Raw genomic sequence first — 12,619 nt, forward strand, 5'->3', positions numbered from 1 at the left:
GTTGCTTACCCTTTGTTTATTTTTTATTTTATTTTATTTTTTTTAGGTATTTGCAAGGCAATGGGGTTAAGTGGCTTGCCCAAGGCCACACAGCTAGGTAATTATTAAGTGTCTGAGGTCACATTTGAACTAGGTACTCCTGACTCTTGGGCCAGTGCTCTATCCACTGCACCACCTAGCCACCCCTGTTGCTCACCCTTTGTAATTAAAGAGGACTATGTCCTCACAAACATGATGACATGACTTGTACCTTATGTTTATTATAGTGAGGGGAATGTTGTGCAAAGCAACCTTTTCATTTCCCTTTCCCAGGACCATTCACCCCATGGCCTGATTTTATAGGAAACAACACTTCTGGTGAAGGCCTGGATGCTGAGGGAGTCCTTGGCTATGTGGATATAATTTCCCTTCTGTATCAACAAAGCATCACAACATCCAACATGCTAGGCAAAACACCAATGGGATTTTCTATATAGATCTGGGATAACAGCATAGCACATCCAAACCTGTCTCTCAATGGATTAACCATAAGTATGGGTAATACCTTTCACTCAAAGACCTAATTGTGTGACAATTAATACCCAAACCTGTCTCTTGGATGAGCTAATCATCAATATAAACCATATTCCCTCTGAAACCCAGAGACTTTGATTTCCTGGAAGCTGCTCAGTGGATCATGAGAATAGCAACGACAGACTGCTAGTCATCATGTACTTATTGTCAGAACTATGATGATATCTGATCATTTTTGAACCTACTTTTGTTCTTGATTAATGAAAATGTTGAAGAGAGAACCAAGTGAAGAAATTTAAAAATGAGGTGTAAAAATGTTTTGGGGAAATGTTTTCATGATTTTTTTTTTTTTAGGTTTTTGCAAGGCAATAGGGTTAAGTGGCTTGCCCAAGGCCACACAGCTAGGTAATTATTAAGTCTCTGAGACTGGATTTGAACCCAGGTACTCCTGACTCCAAGGCTGGTGCTTTATCCACTACACCACCTAGCCGCCCCTGGGGAAATGTTTTTAAGGTAGTCTAGTTTCAAGTTCAAATGTGACATTCCTGAAAGAACCAGCTCTGATCCACATGTATGTAGGGACAAAGAGGTCTATTTAAGTATTGCTGTGGTTGACAGAAGCTAAGAGAGAGAGAGAGATTAGCAGCAGCAACAGCAATGACCATGAGAGGAGAAGCAGCAAGAAAAGGAATAAGAACATAAGAGGTTATCTGAGGAAAGATTCTGCCCAAAAGTGGGCTAGTCTCCCAAGGAAAATGAGCAATTCAGCTGAGAAGAGGTAAGCTTTTAAAGGGTCAGAAAGATGAGATAATTGTGGATAAGTAGATAGGAGGGCAGTTGGAAGAGCAGAGGTGAAGTATAGATGACTAGTGTATCTCAGAGCTTTAATTCTTTCAGGCTAGAGCAGGGTTCCATTGTTTTGTTGATAGGGGCTTGTTTTATGCCTTGGGACAGGGATTTATGAGTCCTTGTCAAGGTACTTTACTAAAAAGTTCATTGCCCTCATCTGGATAGCTTGGACAATGGAATGAGGGTCAGTGTTGAGGTAAGGCTAGCTCAGAGGTTAACTATTTCATATGGCTAGTGCAGAGGGAACAAATGACTACAATCCTCACTCAAACAATTTAGGAACAAATTCATTTGGGGATTGGAACTTCCCACTGAAAAGGGGTTGTAGAGCTATCCCTGCCTAGCACATCCCATTTGAGGAGGAGTCATCCAGAACCATCTCCAGTCATCCTGATCCATATCTTGTCACTGGACCTAGATGGTACTGGAGGGGAAAGTGAGACTGGTGACTTTGTGTTGCCCTCCCTCAATTTAAGTCCAATTCCTTTGAGTGTCATGGCATAACCTCCGTGGTGTCATGTTCCTCTTCTTGAATGAAGGACAAACAACAACTCATATATTCGAGCTTCTGCCTAGATTGAAAACTCTTTTGTCCTCTACATGCATGTTCATTTCTCTTGTAATAAATCCAGTTGTATACCACTACTGGGCCTATAGCCTAAAGAGATGATGAAAAAAGGGTTAAAACATCACTTGTACAAAAATATTCATAGCAGCTCTGTTTGTGGTGGCAAAGAATTGGAAATTAAGTGAACGTCCTTCAATTGGAGAATGGCTAAGCAAACTATGGTATATGTATGTCATGGAACACTATTGTTCTGTTAGAAACCAGGAGGGACAGGAATTCAGGGAAGCCTGGAAGGATTTGCATGAACTGATGCTGAGCAAGATGAGCAGAACCAGAAAAACATTGTACACTCCTAACAGCAACATGGGGGTGATGATCACCCTTGATGGATTTGCTGATTTCATCAGTGCAACAATCAGGGACAATTTGGGGCTGTCTCCAATGGAGAATACCATCTGTATTCACAGAAAGAACTGTGGAGTTTGAACAAAGACCAAGTAGTATTACCTTTAATTAAGAAAAAAAAAACCTGATATTGTCTGATCTTGCTATCTCTTTTATATTTCTTTCTTAAGGATGTGATTTCAGGGGCGGCTAGGTGGCGCAATGAATAGAGCACCAGCCTTGGAGTCAGGAGTACCTGGGTTCAAATCCAACCTCAGACACTTAATAATCACCTAGCTGTGTGGCCTTGGGCAAGTCACTTAGCCCTATTGCCTTGAAAAATCTTAAAAAAAATGTGATTCCTCTCATCACATTTAATTTGGATCAATGTATACCATGGAAACAATGTAAAGACTGACAAATTGCTTTCTGTGGGGGGTGGGGGAGGGAAGTAAGATTAGGGAAAAAATTGTAAAACTCAAAATAAATAAAATCTTAAAAAAATTAAATCCAGTTGCAATACATATCTCATGGTCTTATGATACATATATAGATTAACAGTAACTGGTGGCAGCAGTGGGATATGATGAGAAAAAATGACTTAAACTGGCCAGAGTCTAAAGATGCAGAATAAGGTATGAATATGAGGCCCATTGTGTCCTATCTGTCTCTGATTTCTGGGGTTTTTTTTAAGGTTTTTTTTTTTTGCAAGGCAATGGGGTTAAGTGGCTTGCCCAAGGCCACACAACTAGGTGATTATTAAGTGTCTGAGGCTAGATTTGAACTCAGTTCCTCCTCACCCCAGGGTCTGTGCTCTATCCACTGAGCCACCTAGCCACCCCTGATTTCTAGTTTGTTGAGTATCACCACTCCACTCATATCTTAGGCATGAGTCTTTTTTGCTTGAATTCACTTTTCACAAGAGAAATTAGGTTGTCCAAGTCTAAGGGGAGAAAAAGCAAGACACATTTTTTTTTTTATTTTGAGGTATCCAATCTGAGGCAGATTTGAAATCCAGCTCAGATTTTGGTGTTAGGAAACAGATAACTGGGAAAAATATTTGGCAGTAAATTTCTTGGACAAAGGTCTCATTTCCAAGATATATAAAGAACTTGTTAAAATTTATAAACAAATTCGCAATTGATAAATGGTGAAAGGACATAAATGAGTACTGTTTAATTGTGAGATTTTTATGCTCTAATACATAGTCAATTTTTTGTGCAGGCACCATGTATCACTGAGAAAAAGGCATATTCCTTGTTATTCCCATTCAGTTATCTTCAGAGGGCTGTCATAACTAACTGTTCTAAAATTCTATTCACTTAGCTTCTTATTTTGTGTTTATATTTATCTAGTTCTGAGAGGAGAAGGTTGAGGTCCTTCCCAGTATAATTTTACTACATTTCATCCTATATTTAACTTCTTTAGAAACTTGCATGGTGGGGCGGCTAGGTGGCGAAGTGGATAAAGCACCAGCCCTGGATTCAAGTACCTGGGTTCAAATCCAGTCTCAGACACTTAATAATGATCTAGCTGTGTGGCCTTGGGCAAGCCACTTAACCCCATTTGCCTTGGAAAAAACCTAAAAAAAAATATAATGAAACTTGCATGCTATACTATTTGGTGCATATGGGTAGTATTGATATTAATTCATACTGTATATGACACCTTTTAGCAAAATCTAGTTTCTTGTTTCTTTAAATTAGATCTATTTTTTCTTTGTATTTGCTTTGTCTGGGATCATGATTACTATCCCTGCTTTTTTTAATTTCAGTTGAAGCTTTATATATATATATATATATACATATATATATATGTGTGTATATATATATATATATATATATATATATATATATATATAATTATAAAGCAGTAGGGTTAAATGATTTGCCCAAGGTCATACATCTAGGCAATTATTAAGTGTCTGAGGTCAGATTTGATTTCAGGTCCCCATGACTTCAGGACTGGTGCTCTATCCACTGCACCACCTAGCATCCCCAAAGCACAGTATATTTTGCTCCAGCCTTTTACCTTAACTCTGTATGTTTTGTTGATTTCTAATAATAAATTCCATTGTATCAAGGGTCACTGACTATGTCAACCTTCTGGAGGAGGAAAGATTCACATCTGATATCCAGCTCCTTTGCCCATCCTGCGCTGGGGGCGAGGGGGGGTGGTGGCAACTCTGTTCTTTGTTAGACAAGCCAGAGGTGAATTTTCAGATCCCAGCTTCTGATAGTCAAAATATATTAAAAAACCCCGTCAGGAAAACATTTTGGAGATCTGGTTCTCTAAACAGGGCACCACACACATGCCTATGTAATAAACAAGTTTAGAGAAATATCAAAAACTGTGCATGTTAACCTAATTCTGTTCTGCTCTTTCTTAAGACCAAACCCTGGCGGTTAATTTTTGCCCTAAATTAGGACAAACTCTGAAGGTTAACACATATGTAGTTTATTATTTTTCAAGGTCAAACTCACAGAAGTCCTTCAGTTTCTTTGCTTCAGTTATGTTTCTTGTGAACAACATACTGTAGAATTCTGGCTTTTAATTCACTCTGTTTTCTGCTTCCATTTTATGGGAGAGTTCATTCCTTTCATATTCAAGGTTATGATTACTAACTATATTTACCTCTAACCTACTTTCCTCTTGTTTATACATTTCTCTCTCTCTCTCTCTCTCTCTCTCTCTCTCTCTCTCTCTCTCTCTCTCTCTCTCTCTCTCCTTTTATGCTGTCCCTCCCTACCAGTATTTGGCTTCTGACCACTACCTCCCAAAATCTGTCCTCTATTCTATCAGTCCTTTCCCCTTTTTTCTTTTCCCCTTTCTCTCCTATTTTCCTATGGGATAGGATAGATTTAGGTTAGATTACTATGTCAATTGAATGCATATGTTATTCCTTCTTTGAGGCAAAACTGATGAGAGTAAGTTTTTTTTTTGTTGTTTTTTTTTGCAAAGCAGTGGGGTTAAGTGGCTTGCCCAAGTCCACATAGCTAGGTTATTATTAAGTGTCTGAGGTCAGATTTGAACTCAGGTTCTGCAGGGCTGGTGCTCTATACACTGTGCCACCTAGTCACCCCGAGAGTAAGTTTTGACCAATGCTCTCCCTTCTTTCCCTCTACTATAATAGATCTTTTGTACCTCTTCATGTGATATAATGTACTACATTCTTCCTACCTCTTTCCTCTCCTCCCAATCCCTTGGGATTCTTTTTTTATACCATAATTTTTTTCCATATCATAAAATCAAAGTCAACTTATATCCACACTCTCTATGTCTTTTTCATTCCAGTGGCCAGTGACAGTCTTCCAACTTTGCTGGCATATTGAGTGCAACTTTCTAACAGCATTATCTTTTAGGATTTTAAATAGTTTGACTGGAATTCCAACACTTCCACTAGCCTTAATGTTAACAATGTTTCCTAAAACTACTTTAGGGTGTCTGATGCTAAATCAATAACCATACCATCATGTTATTGATGAAATTAAGATCTTTCTCAAATAGTCCTTTTCTTTTTCTTTTTTCCTTGAAGCAATGGGGTTAAGTGATTTGCCCAGAATCACAAGTTAGTATCAAGTGTCTGAGGCCAAATTTGAACTCAGGTTCTCCTAACTCCAAGGCCGGTGCCCTATCCACTGTGCCACCTAGTTGCCCCTTAGATAGTTCTTTTGTGTATTCTTACCACCTTTTAATCTTTTCTGCTTCTGCTAAATCCCCATCGTTTTTGTCTTCTGTCATCCCCATTTTTGAATGAAACTTTCTCTTGAAATCTATAGTTTTTTTGAAGAGATAAATCTTGTCTTTCTCATTCTATCATTTTTCTTCTATTTATTTTCATTGCTCATTTAAGAAAACCCCAATCTCCCCTTGCTTTTCTTTGGAATTCTGCATCTAGATTCTGGCATATCTTTCCCATTCTTTTACCTCTTGTTTTCCTTCTTTCCTCAACTTTTTCTAAAGCCTCTTCAGGCAGCCATTTTACTTTCTTGCTCTTCTTTTTCTTTGGAATGTTTTTTGTTACTGTCTCATATACAATACTGTGCACCTCTAATCATAGTTCTTCAGGCACTTTTATCTACCAGATCTAATTTCTGAAATCTGTTCATCACCATTTCATATTCATAAGAGATGTTATTTAGATCATCTCCATATGGTCTGATGATTTTCCCAACTTTTCTCAATTTAAGTTTGAATTTTGCAATAAGAAAATCACGATTTGGGGTGGCTAGGTGGGGCAGTGAATAGAGCACCGGCCTTGGAGTCAGGAGTACCTGGGTTCAAATCCGACCTCAGACATTTGATAATTACCTAACCGTGTGGCCTTGGGCAAGCCACTTAACCCCATTGCCTTGCAAAAAAAAAAACTTAAAAAAAAAGAAAAAAGAAAATCACGATTTAAGCTAGTCATCCCTGATCTTGTTTTTAACTGACTGAATAGATCTTTTCCATCTTTTTATGCAAAGTATATATATATCAATCCTATTTCTATTTGACAATCTGGTGATATCTATGTATGTGTGGAGCTGCTTCTAGGTTGTTGAAAAAGAGTATGTATTATGACCAACAAGTTATCTTGACAAAACTATATTAGTCTCTGCCCTGCTTCATTTTGTATTCCAAAGACAAACTTGCCTATTATTATAATTATCTTCTGACTTTCTACTTTAGCATTCCAATCCCCTATGATGAATGTGACATCTTGGGGGCGGGCAGAGAAGACCAGTTCATTTTATAGAAGAGGAAACTGAAGGTTAAGTGACTTGCCCTTTAGTATTTGATAAGCTCAAAGATACAAGCCAATTGGAATAAAATCTTGGTATTTGACAAAAATTGCTGGGAGAACTGAAAAGCAGTATGGCAGAAACTATGCATGGACCAACATCTCACATTATATATCAAGATACACTCAAAATGGTTCATGATTTGTACGTAGAGGGTAATATAAACAAATTAGAGAAAACTTGGAAAAAAATTGCCTGTCACAAGGGTTCATGACCTGCCAAAAGATAGAGAGAATCATGGGAGATAAAGTGAATAATTTTTATTCCATTAAATTTTCTAATTTGACTTTTCTAAGTTTTGCACAAACCAATGTAAAGACTAACAGAATGCCTTCTGTGGGGGTAGGGGGAGGGAAACAAGAATGGGGAAAAATTGTAAAATTCATAATAAATAAAATCTTTGGGGGGGCAGCTAGGTGGCATGGGGGTGGCTAGGTGGTGCAGTGGATAAAGCATGGACCCTGGAGTCAGGAGTACCTGGGTTCAAATTTGGTCTCAGACACTTAATAATTACCTAGCTGTGTGGCCTTGGGCAAGCCACTTAACCCCATTTGCCTTACAAAAAAAAAACCTAATAAAATCTTTCTTAAAAAAAAAAGAAAAGTTTTGCACAAGCAAAATCCAGTGTAGTCAAAATTAGAAGTGGGGAACTAGTAGTTCTTTTTCTTCAGAAAGTTAAAGTATAAAGGTTAAATGATACCTGTTAAAGGTATTATTTCTTAAAATAGGGAAGTGAGCCCAATTTATAAAAAAAAGTCATCCCCTAATTGATAAAATGGTAAAAGGATATGGGCTGATAGTTTTCAGAAGAAGAAATCAAAGCTATCAATAGTCATGTGAAAAGATGTTCTAAATCACTATTGATTAGAGAAATGCAAATTGAAACAATTTGTTTCACTTATCAGATGGGCTGACATGACTGAAAAGGAAAATGATGAAGGGAGTGTGGAAAAAATAGGTATGCTAATGCACTGTTGGTGAAATGGTTCAACTGTTCCGAAGAACATTCTGGAACCATGTCCAAGGGGCTATGAAACTCTGCCTATATCTTTGACCCAACAATACCACTACTTTGGTAACCCAAAGAAATCAGAGAAAAAGAAAAAGGAACCAACTGTACAAAAATATAGCTCTTTTTGTGGTGACAAAGAATTGGAAACCAAGGGGATGCCATCAATTGGGGAATGTGATGGAATACTATTGTGCTATAAGAAAGGATGAAGGAGATATTTTGAGACAAACCTGATGATTGATTGATTGATGGTTGTCCTTCATTCTCTTAAGAAGGCCATGACATCAAGGGAGATGATGCCATGATAAGCACATGAATTGGATTCGAGTGGGGGAGGGGGACTGGCCTAAGTCACTAGCTTCACTTTTTCTTCCAGAGCCATCTGGGTCTAGTGGCTAGATATCAGGATGACTTGGAGATGGCCCTGGATATTAGGTAATCAGGGTAAAGTGACTTGCCCAAGGTGACATAGCTAATAAGTGTCAACTGTCAGAAAAACCTGAGACTTATATGAACTAATGCAATGTGAAGTGAGCATAACTGCATTATATATGGTAACATCAATATTGTGTGATATTCAACTGTGAAAGATTTAGTTTCTCTGATCCATGACAATTCCAAATGATTCAGGATGAAAAATATTCCTCCACCTCCAGAGAGAAAACTGATGAACTCTGAGTGTAGATTAAAGCATATTTCTTTTCACTCCATTTTCTTGTTTGTTTGTAGCATAGCTAATATGTAAATGTACTTTGTGTGAATTCATATGTATAATGGATGTCATATTTTTTGTCTTCTTGATGAACGGGGAAAGGATGAAGGAAGGGAGAAAATTTGGAACTAAAGTTAAAAAAATTTTCTTTTTTAATTAAACAATTCCTACTCACAAAGAGTTTATGTTATGATGAAGAAGACAGCAAAACATATATATATATATTATACAGCATAAAGTTATGTAAATACATACAGATGTAAAGAAAGTAGTTAAATACAAAGTATTTTGGTAGCGAATACACTAGCAGTTGGGACCCAGGAATGAAGATAGGCAGAGAATTGTTCTTGAGCTTATTTTTGAGGGAAGAGGACTTCCCCCTCCCCAAGATGCCTCTTGATTTCTTTATTTTCCACATAAAACTTTATTATGATGTAATTCAGGTCTATCAAATTTCCTGAGGTTTTGCTTAGTATTTCATTAACTATGCAAATCAATTTGAGGAAAATTTTCATTTTTGCCATACTAGTCTGACCAGTCTATGAACAGCAAATGTTGTTAAGATCTAATTTCAATTCAGTTATTAACATTTTAAAATCTTTAAAAAGTTCACATATATTTCCAGATAGGTTAATTCCCAAAGGGTTTTGTTGTTATTACAAATGAGATTTATGATGTCATTATTGTTGGTGAATCAGAATGTGATTTATTTTTGTATTGATATCACATCCTTCAACTTTGCTAAATTCATTTATTGTCTCCATTAATTTTCTGGTTGAATAGATTTTTTTAGAAATTTTTTTCATGACATATGCAAATAATTTCCCCAACACTTCCAGTGTTTTCAAATTAATAACTCATTCTTGTCTCATTGCACTTGTTAGAATTTCCAACACTACTCCAAATAAAGTGATGCTAGTGGTCATTCTTGTTATTTACTAGTTTTTAGCAGAAGTGCTTCTAATATCTTTACGTCGAATGTTATTTTGGCTCTTATTGTTTAGTTGTGTCTAACTATTCCTGACCTCATGTGGCAAAGATTTCTTGGCAAAGATACTGAAAACTTTTGCCATTTCCTTTTTCAGCTCATTTTACATATGAGAAAACTGAGACAAACAGGGTAGAGTGACTTGTCCAAGGCCATAGAGCTAGAAAGTATCTGAAGTCACATTTGAACTCAGGTAGATAGATCTTTCTGCTCCAGGCTGAGCTCTGTCTACCACATCACCTAGTTGACTTTGACTTAAGGTACAATTTTTATCTTATTTTTTTTTAAATCTCCCTATTTATATCTTTTTTTAAAAAAATTCCATTATTAAGAAGTATTGGATTTCATCAAAAGCTTTTTGACTTCATCTATTAATAAAATGATGACATTTTCTGAAAAAACAAAACCAAAATCAAACCATCTACTTCCCAACTTGTCCACCCCCAAAAATCTTTATCCCCCCAAATCTGCAAAGCTGGTTCTCTCAGTTCTGAGAGGTCTTTCCTTTTCAAGGCACAGCAGTCTCTGAGGAATGTCTCTTCTGTTCAGCCTGTAGATGGCACCCAAGAGTAAGACAGTTTTTCCTTGTCTTTTCAAACTTTATGATCAGCCTTACACACCTTGGGTGTTCCCAGCTCCACTGCCTTTGTCTTCCTCCCCTCTGCTTCTCTGCTTCTGTTAATGACTTCCTAGGCCTATCTGCTTCTGTCTTCTGGTTTCTGTATGTGGCTTCTAATACTGGTAACCACTTTTCCACAGGTCCTCCATCTCTCCTGTCTTCACTTAAGAACGCCAGCTTAGGTGAAAAAAACCCAAATTGACTTATACAATTGTCCCATAGTTCCTAAGCTCTTGAGTCTAGTTTCCAGGCAATAAATTTGAAAAAGAAAAAGTCATATGCAATTAGATGTTTGGAAACAATGTACTATATCATCAATCAATAGTTATTATTAATATTAAATTAAACAATTTATTATATTTAATTATAAATCAATATTAAATATACATATTAAATATTTATTAAGGGGTAGCTAATGGTGCAGTAGATAGAAAGCTGGTCCTAGAGTCAGGAGGACCTGAGTTCAAAACTGACCTCAGACTCTTGAAACTTACTAGTTGTGTGACCTTGGGCAAGTCACTTAACCCTGATTGCCTCGCATCCAGGGCCATCTCCAGTCCTCCTGATCCAGATCTGGCCACTGGACCCAGCTGACTCTGGAGGAGAAAGTGAGGCTGGTGATTTAGCACAGCACTCCCTCACTCAAAACCAGTTCACTTGCTTTATCTTGGTATCACCTCCCTAATGTCATGATGGTTTTTTTTTTTTTTTTTTGCAAGGCAATGGGGTTAAGTGGCTTGCCCAAGGCCGCACAGCTAGGTAATTATTATCTGAGACCGGATTTGAACCCAGGTACTCCTGACTCCAGGGCTGGTGCTTTATCCACTGTGCCACCTAGCCAATGATGTTTTTCAAGAACAAACAACAAACATCTAAATACCTACTATGTTCCAGATATTGTGCTAAGAGCTAGGGAAAAGAAAGAATGGTAAAAGACATTCCCTGCTCTCAAGGGCCTCACAGTCTGTGGGAGAGATAATATGTACAAATTTATGAACAAACAAGCTATTTATAGATTAAGTTAGAAGTCATTAACAGAAAAAAGGGCACTAGAGATCAAATAAGAGATAAACAACGTTATAAAATGAAAAATGGATGATTTTGATTATATTAGATTTTTAAGTTTTTGCACAAATAAAACCAATACAACCATTTTAGAAATAATGTAGAAAAAATTTTCACAATTGGTGTTCCTGATAAAGGACTAATTTCTAAAATATAGAGAGAACTGAGTTAAATTTAAGAATACAAGTCATCCTCCAATTGGTAAATAGTCAAAGCATATGATCAGGCCATTTTCAGATGAAGAAAGTAAAGCTATCTATAGTCATAAGAAAAATGCTCCAAATCATTATTGATAAGAAAAATGAAAATTAAACAACTCTGAGGTACCACCTCATACCTATCAGATTGGCGAAGATGAGAAAGAGGGAAAATGATCAAAGTTAGAGAGATTGTGGGAGGATTGGGACACTAATGCATTGCTGGTGGAGTTGTGAACTGATCCAATCATTCTGGAGAGTTATATGGAACTATGCCAAAGAGCAATAAAACTGATTATACCCTTTGTTCCAGCAATTCCAATACTAGATCTATATCCAGAAGAAATCATAAAAAATGGGAAAAGTTCAGTATGTTCCAAAATATTCATAGCAGCTCTTTTTGTAGTGACAAAGAATTGGAAATTGAGGGGATTCCATCCACTGGGGAATGGTTGAACTAGGTATGATATATGAATGTAATGGAGTACTATTGTTCTAAAAGAAGCCATAATTGGTCAAACTCTAGAGCAGAATGGAAAGAATTACAGGATCTAATGCTAAGCAAAGGGAGCAGAACCAAGAAAAGATTGTACACATTAACAAAAACATTGTGAGTTAATCAACTTTGATGGATGCAACTCCTCTTAGCAATTCAGAGAGCTAGGACTACCCTGGGAGACCTATTGTAGCCAATGCTATCCACATCCAGAGGAAGAAAAACAGAACAAAACAAAAAACAAATCACAGAATCGGAATTAAACTATAGTCATTAAAAAAAAATTCTCTTATGTTTTTTCTTCCTATCTCATGGTTTTCCTCCTTTTCTCTTAATCCTAATTCCTCATACAAAAAAGAATTGTAAACATGCTAAACACAAATTTATATGTATAATGTTCACCAGACTGTTTGCTGCTGAAGGGTGGGGAGT

This window comes from Macrotis lagotis, chromosome 5 (assembly GCF_037893015.1).
Source record: "Macrotis lagotis isolate mMagLag1 chromosome 5, bilby.v1.9.chrom.fasta, whole genome shotgun sequence".
NCBI classification, from domain to species: Eukaryota; Metazoa; Chordata; class Mammalia; order Peramelemorphia; family Peramelidae; genus Macrotis; species Macrotis lagotis.